The sequence below is a fragment of the Moschus berezovskii genome, chromosome 20, assembly GCF_049115385.1.
Source record: "Moschus berezovskii isolate FMDL1 chromosome 20, NW_MosBer_1.0, whole genome shotgun sequence".
Classification (NCBI taxonomy): domain Eukaryota; kingdom Metazoa; phylum Chordata; class Mammalia; order Artiodactyla; family Moschidae; genus Moschus; species Moschus berezovskii.
In genome coordinates, this window is record NC_142479.1 from 17,513,820 (window position 1) to 17,520,336 (window position 6,517).

A 6,517-nucleotide genomic window follows, 5' to 3' on the forward strand; every position below is an offset into this window, starting at 1 on the left:
AACACCACAGTTCAAAAGCATCAATTCTTTGGCACTCAACTTTCTTTATGGTCCAGCTCTCACATCCATACACGACAACTGGAACAACCATAGATTTGACTATACAGATCTTTGTAGGCAAAGTAAAGTCTCTGCTTTTTAATATCCTGTCTAAGTTCGTCATAGATTTTCTTCCAAGGAGCAAGAGTCTTTTAATTTCAGGGCTGCAGTCACCATCCGCAGCGATTTTGGAGCCCCAACAAATAAATTCTGCCACTCTTTCCACTGTTTCTCCATCTATTAGCCATGAAGTGATGGGACTGAATGCCATGAACTTCATTTGTTGAATGTTGAGTTTGAAGCCAACATTTTGCTCTCCTCTTTCACTTTCATCAAGAGGCTCTTCTGTTCTTCTTCACTTTCTGCCATAAGGGTGGTGTTATCTGCATACCTGAGGTTATTGATATTTCTCCAGGCAATCTTGATTCCAGCTTGTTTTTCTTCTAGCTTGGCATTTCACATGATATACTCTGCATATAAGTTAAATAATCAGAGTGACAATATACAGACTTGCCGTATCCCTTTCCCTAGTTGGAACCTGTCCATTGTTCCATGTCTGGTTCTAAATGTTGCTTCTTGACCTGCATACAGGTTTCTCAGGAGGCAGGTAAGGTGTTCTGGTATTCCCATCTCTTTAAGAATTTTCCACAGTTTGTTGTAATCCACACAGTCAAAGGTTTTAGCATAGTCAATGAAGCAGATGTTTTTCTGGGGTTCCCTTGCTTTTTCTATGATCCAATGGATACTGGCAATTGGATCTCTGGTTCCTCTGGCTTCCCTAAATCTGGTTTGTACATCTGGAAGTTCTTGGTTCACATACTGTTGAAGACTCAGTTGGAGAATTTTGAGCATGGCCTTGCTTTGGGATGAAATAACTGCAATTGTGCCAGAGTTTGAACAATTTTTGGTATTACCTTTCTTTGGGACTGGAATAAAAAACTGACCTTTTCTAGCCCTGTGGCCACTGCTGACAGGTTTTCCAAATTTGCTGGCATGTAGAGTGCAGCACTTTAACAGCATCATTTTTTTTTAGGATTTGAAAAGCTCAGCTGGAATTCCATCACCTCCACTAGCTTAGTTCATAGCAAAAACAAGACTGGGAGCTGACTGTGGCTCAAATCATGAACTGCTTTTTGAAAATTTCAGAGTTAAAAGAAAATAGGGAAAGCCACTAGACTATTCAGCTATGACCTAAATTAAACCCAGTGGAAGTGAAAAATAGATTCAAGGGATTAGATCTGATAAACAGAATGCCTGAAGTGATGTGTTCCTAAGCTTTATTCATAGTGATTTTTCCTAAGGCCCACTTGACTTTGCACTCCAGGATGTCTGGCTCTAGGTGAGTGATCACACCACTGTGGTTATCATGATCTTTTTTGTATAGTTCTTCTGTGCATGCTGGGCTTCCCTGATAGCTCAGTTGGTAAAGAATCTGCTTGCAATGTAGGAGACCCCAGTTCAATTCCTGGGTCAGGAATATCTGCTGGAGAAGGGATAGGCTATCCACTTCAGTATTCTTGGGCTTTTTTTTGTGGCTCAGCTGATAGAGAATCTGCCTGCAATGCAGGAGACCTGGGTTTGATCTCTGGGTTGGGAAGATTCCCTGGAGAAGGCAAAGGCTACCCACTCCAGTATTCTGGTCTGAACTGTATAGTCCATGTGTTTGCAAAGAGACAGACATGTCTTAGCGACTTTCACTCTGTGTATTCTTGCCACCTCTTTTTAATATCTTCTGCTTTTGTTAGGTCCGTACTGTTTCTGTCATCATATTGTCCATCTTTGCATGAAATGTTTCCTTGGTATCTCTAATTTTCTTGAAGAGATCTCTAGGTTTTCTCATTATTTTGTTTTCTTCTATTTCTTTGCATGGTTTATTTAGGAAAACTTTCTTATCTTTCCTTGCTTCTTCAGAACTCTGCAGATTCAAAACTCTGCGTTTCCTTTTCTCCTTTGCCTTTTGCTTCTCTTCTTTTCTCAGCTATTTGTAAGGCCTCCTTAAACAATCATTTTGCCTTTTCTCATTTCTTTTTCTCGGGCTGGTTTTGATCACTGCCTCCTGTACAGTGTTATAAATCTCTGTCCATAGTTCTTCAGGCATTCTGTTTATCAGATCTAATCCATTGAATCTATTTGTCACTTCCACTGTGTAATTATGCTGCTAAGTCACTTCAGTCGTGTCCGACTCTGTGTGACCCCATAGACGGAAGCCCACCAGGCTCCCCCGTCCCTGGGATTCTCCAGGCAAGAACACTGGAGTGGGTTGCTATTTCCTTCTCCAATGTGTGAAAGCGGAAAGGGAAAAGTGAAAGTGAAGTCGCTCACTTGTGTCCGACCCTTAGCAACCCCACGGACTGCAGCCCACCAGGCTGCTCCATCCATGGGATTTTCTAGGCAAGAGTACTGGAGTGGCTTGCCATTGCCTTCTCCAGTGTAATTATAAGGGGTTTGATTTAGGTCATACCCGAATGACCTAGTGCTTTTCCCTATTTTCAATTTAAGTCTGAAATTTTCAATAAGCAGTTCATAATCTGAGCTACAGTCATCTCCTGGTCCCGTTTGTGCTGACTGCATAGAGCTTCTCCACCTTTGGTGCTGCAGAGAATATAATCAGTCTGATTTTGGTATTACCCATCTGGTGATGGCCATGTGTGGAGTTGTCTCTTGTGCTGTTGGAAGAGGGTGTTTGCTCTGATGAGTGTGTTCTCTTGGCAAAGCTTTGTTAGATTTTGCCCTGCTTCATTTTGTACTTCAAGGCCAAACTTGCCTGTTACTCCAGGTATCTCTTGACTTCCTGCTTTTGCATTCCAGTCCCCTATGATGAAAAGGACATTTTTTTTTTTTTTTGATGTTAGTTTAGAAGTTCTTGTAGGTCTTCACAGAACTGTTCAAATTCAGGTTCTTTGGCATTAGTGATTGGGGCATAGACTTGGATTACTGTGATATTGAATGGTTTGCCTTGGAAACAAACAGAGATCATTTCTGTCATTTTTGTGACTGCACCCAAGTACTGCATTTTGCTTTTGCTGACTATGAGGGCTACTCCATTTCTTCTAAGGGATTCTTGCCCACAGTAGTAGATATAATGGTCATCTGAATTAAATTCTCCCATTCCAGTCCATTTTAGCTCACCAATTCCTAAAATGCCGATGTTCACTCTTACCATCTCCTGTTTGACCACTTCCAAGAACATTTTCAAGTTACTCAACATGAGAACTGAAAATGTGTGTGTGCTATTTGGCAGAGAACTATGGAATTTATTCTCTAGATGAAAAAGCAGACCTGAAGCATTATGTTACTGGCACACTTGAAACATGCTCACAAGTTCTTTTTATTTTTTTAATTTTAATCAGAGGATTATTACTTTACAATATTGTGATTTTTTTTTTGCCATAGGTACAGATGTGTCCCCTCCATCCTGAACCCCACTCCTGCCTCCCTCCCTCCCCTCTCCCTAAGCCTTTGGGTCCTTTCTTCATGCATTGAACTCACACTGATTATCTGTTTTACATATGGCAATGAGTTCTTACCTTTTTTTTTTTCTCTAGATACTTTGAGACTATCCTGTTCCCTATAATTGGTAGCACTGTCTCCTTTTAAACCTGTATTATTTATTTATTTACTTTTGTCTGTGCTGAGTCTTCATGGCTGCATGTAGGTCTCTCGCTGTGTGGCTTCTCTCGTTGCCGAGCACAGGCTCTAGGTGCGTGGGCTTCAGTAGTTGCAGCTCGCGGGCTTGCTAGCTGCAGTCTGCAGGCTCTGGAGAGCAGACTCAGTAGTTGGGTCACACAGGGCTTCATCGCCCCATGGCACGTGGAATATTCCCAGACTATTGGTCAAACCCGTGTCCTCTGTATTGACAGGAGGATTCTTAGCCACTGGAGTACCAGGGAAGTCTCAAATCCTTATCTTCTAACCTTCAACAAAAGCTGCTTGCACAAACTATTTAATATCTGCCCCTATTAAACAAGCAGAATATTTGATGTATTCGGAAGTCAGAAGCTGGTCACTTCACTTCTTTCTGTTGCCTCCAGTTGCTAGAATACTGGCAACTCGCATAAACATGTTTACTGGCACCAGGTAGATTGCCAGCATCAGACTGATGGGATCAGATTTCAGAGCCCCATACACCTATATGACTTCTGCATGCTTGATTACTTTCTGTTTGTCATACAAAAGAGACATGCTGAAGAGAATTAATCCATCATCAATTGCCACTGAGTACGGAGTGGCAGCAGCTGCAGTGGGAGGTCGAAAAACATAGATCCCAGTGAGGACACAAGAGCAGAACCAGGCCCACCCACCGGGCTCCCATTTTCAGAAACTTCTCACTGGGCACACATACCTGTGGTCACAGGGAAGAGGCCTCCCACAACGCCAACTGTGTACCACGCAGCTCTGAGAAAAGGTCCCCTTAATATTGTCAGAGGAGCCACCACTGCACACATCACACCAGGATATGGTAACCACGCAAGATGCTTGGGGCCTGGGCTCTAGTCATATGATATCAGCTATACCAACACTTCAGCTTCAATCATCGCTGTGTGACAGCAGGTGCCATTGAAAGCTGAACCCATTGTTACCCGAGCCTCTCATCGTGAAGCTCATGAGAGCAGTTCTGCTCACTGTCAGAAAAGACGAACGCTGTGAAACCGATACTGCTGCAAAGTACATGTAGGTGGAATGAATTCTATCCTTTACGTACTGAGGCCAAATTACAGTCTATTCAATAGCTCCAATCTCATTAGACATTCCGAGCCCATAGTAACACAAAGCTCATAGACCAACATCTTCCCATCAGATCTATTTAAAATATTTTTTCCAACGATGGTTCCAAAGCTGCCTCCATGAGTTCTTGGCCAGTTTCCCCATGCTGGATACCAATTCTTGTCTTTGTGGCATATTCCCTGCTGGGCATTAGGAGCTACTGATTCTTTGTCATGGAATTATTATTATTTTTTTTAAAGATTAGGTTATGTTGCAATTCTTTTTTATTGTTTCCAATTCTTTACATAGAAGTAATAAGTTTGTATAAACAACAAGGACCTACTCTATTGCACAGGGAACTATACTCAATATCCTGCAGTAACCCACAGTGGAAAATAATCCGAACAAGAATACATACGGAAAAGAATCTGAACAAGAATACATACATATATCCATATATATACACATATATATAACTGAATCACCTTGTTGTATACTGGAAATCAGCTATACTTCAACAACAAAAAAGAATAAGTCCATGATTCAAATTAAAAAAAAGCTATATTTAAAAGTATACTTTGTGAAGTCACTTTACTTCTGTGCTTGTTTAGTCTATTCCCTACCCTTACATATATATATTTATTTATTTATTTTGCATATACTCTTAGTATTTCTTATTGCAGGTATTGGCAAATGCAAATATATAATTATCTTCCCTAATTCTTTACTCAGAGGGTAGCATACTGTAAACACTTTTTCATACTTTCTTTTTGTAAAGTTCATTTTATTGAAGCATAGTTGATCTACAATGCTGTGTTCATTTCATGTGTTGTTGCTGTTGTTTAGTCACTCAGTCGTCAAACTTCTGCAAAGTGATTTAGTTTTTAATATATATGCATATATATTCTTTTTCATGTTATCTTCCATTGATGGAATTCTTCACAATAGGGAAGATGAAAGCTGGGTAGAAAACCCTGGAAGGTGGTGCCCGCAGACACACAAGTCTTGCAGCCAGCATGGTCGTGCACCAGGCATATCTGAAATGCTCAGTCCCTGGTCACCTCAAGAGCTCAGTTTCCCTTCAGGGCTGGCAAAACACAACCACACACATGTCCTGTGCCCTTAGTCCACCTCTTACTCTATAATTTTAACTTAATAAAAATTATCTTGAGCTAAGATCTCAGACAGTGTGAACAAAAATCAGGGAAGGAATAAATGAGTAGAACTATGCTAAAGTCTTCATCCTAAATAAGAAAAATTGCCAAGAAGGGTAGTACTAAAGAATGTGCTAACTATAGGAGAGTGATACTCATCTCCCACACTAGTAAGGTCACGTTTAAAATCTTGCATGCTAGGCTTCAGTGTTATGTGAACCAAGCACTTCCAGATGTTCAAGCTGGGTTTAGAAAAGGGAGAGGAACCAGGGATCAAATTGCCAACATTCACTGGATTATAGAGAAAGCAAGGGAATTCCAGAAAAACATCTACTTCTGTTTCATCAGCTACACTAAGGTCTTTGTGGGGATCATAACAAACTGTGGAAAGCTCTTAGAGAGGTGAGAATACCAGACTATCTTACTTGTCTCCTGAGAAACGTGTATGCGGATCAAGAAGCAATAGTTAGAACCCTGTGTGGAACAACAGAATGGTTTAAGATTGAGAAAGGAGTATGATAGTGCTTCTGCTGTCACCCTGTTTGTTTAACCTGTATGCTGAGCGCATCATGAGAAATGCCAGGCTGGATGAGTCACAAGCTGGAATCAAGGTAGGTGGG

At 41.0% G+C, this 6,517-nt stretch overlaps 1 pseudogene; it reads right to left on the bottom strand.

Moving 5' to 3' along the window:
- Nucleotides 1-4,047: 4,047 nt before the first annotated feature.
- Nucleotides 4,048-5,761, bottom strand: LOC129536429 (growth hormone-inducible transmembrane protein-like; annotated as a pseudogene).
- Between the last annotated feature and the right edge of the window lie 756 nt (nt 5,762-6,517).